Below are 994 nucleotides of genomic sequence, written 5' to 3'. Positions count from 1 at the left end.
GTACGGCCTACTGCGTGGATCAGAAACACCCCCCTTAGGGAAAAATCTCTCTCCCATTTACCTCCCCACTTCCTGCTCTGCACTGGGTCCCGGACCAGCTTCAGCAATTGCCGAGTCCCCTGGGCCTCAGGGTTTAGGGGAAAAAATCTCTCAAACTGTATTTCCAAAGAACTAAGGCAAAAGGCCATATAAAGGAACTCATTTCACCGCAGCCACACAGTATCAGCTCAACCTCTGGAGGGTCTTGAGACTAAGGTAAGCCACGTGTGCAGTCAACCATGTTTACATGACTGAGCCCTACTGTAAACTCTGGACACTCAGGTTTGGGTGATCTTGTCTGGTTGGCAATACTCCATGTGTACTGTCACTCATCATTGCTGGGAAAGTAAGTGCTGTCCACACAGTTCCACTGGGAGAGAACAACTGGAAGCTCTGTGCTTGGAACTCTCCTGGATCCTGCCCTTTGTGTGTTTCTTCCCTTGGCTGATTTTAATCTGCACCTATTCATTTTAATAAACTGTAACCATGAGTATAACAGCTTTCAGTGACTTCTGTGAATCCTTCTAGTGAATTATCAAAATTTTGATGTGGTCTTGGAGACCCATGAACTTGCAGTGGGTGTCAGAAGTGAGGATGGTCTTAGGGATCCCTGAAGTTGCAGCTGGTATCAGAAGTTAGGGTGGTCTTGGGGACTCCCAAACATTTCAACATGTGTATCCTTCCTTTGAGTCAGGTTGGCAGAGCATTTCCTAAAAAGATGGTATTAACTATTTGAATTCCCAAAAATGTGAAAGACAGATGAAACATTCAAGCAAGTTCAAGAGGACTACCTAGTGACATCTTCCAGATATGAACCTCAGAGAATAAAAATAGATTGTTACCCTGGGTGCAAATGTTATCACATGGGGTATAAGACAGGAAAACCTGCCCCAGCTAGAGTTGTTGGAAAACAGTCATGCATCACTGGCTAACCCTGGGCAAAGAAGAGAAAAAT

Source organism: Trichechus manatus, unplaced genomic scaffold (genome assembly GCF_000243295.1).
Source record: "Trichechus manatus latirostris isolate Lorelei unplaced genomic scaffold, TriManLat1.0 scaffold01802, whole genome shotgun sequence".
Lineage (NCBI taxonomy): Eukaryota > Metazoa > Chordata > Mammalia > Sirenia > Trichechidae > Trichechus > Trichechus manatus.
Note: the sequence above shows the minus strand (reverse complement) of the source record.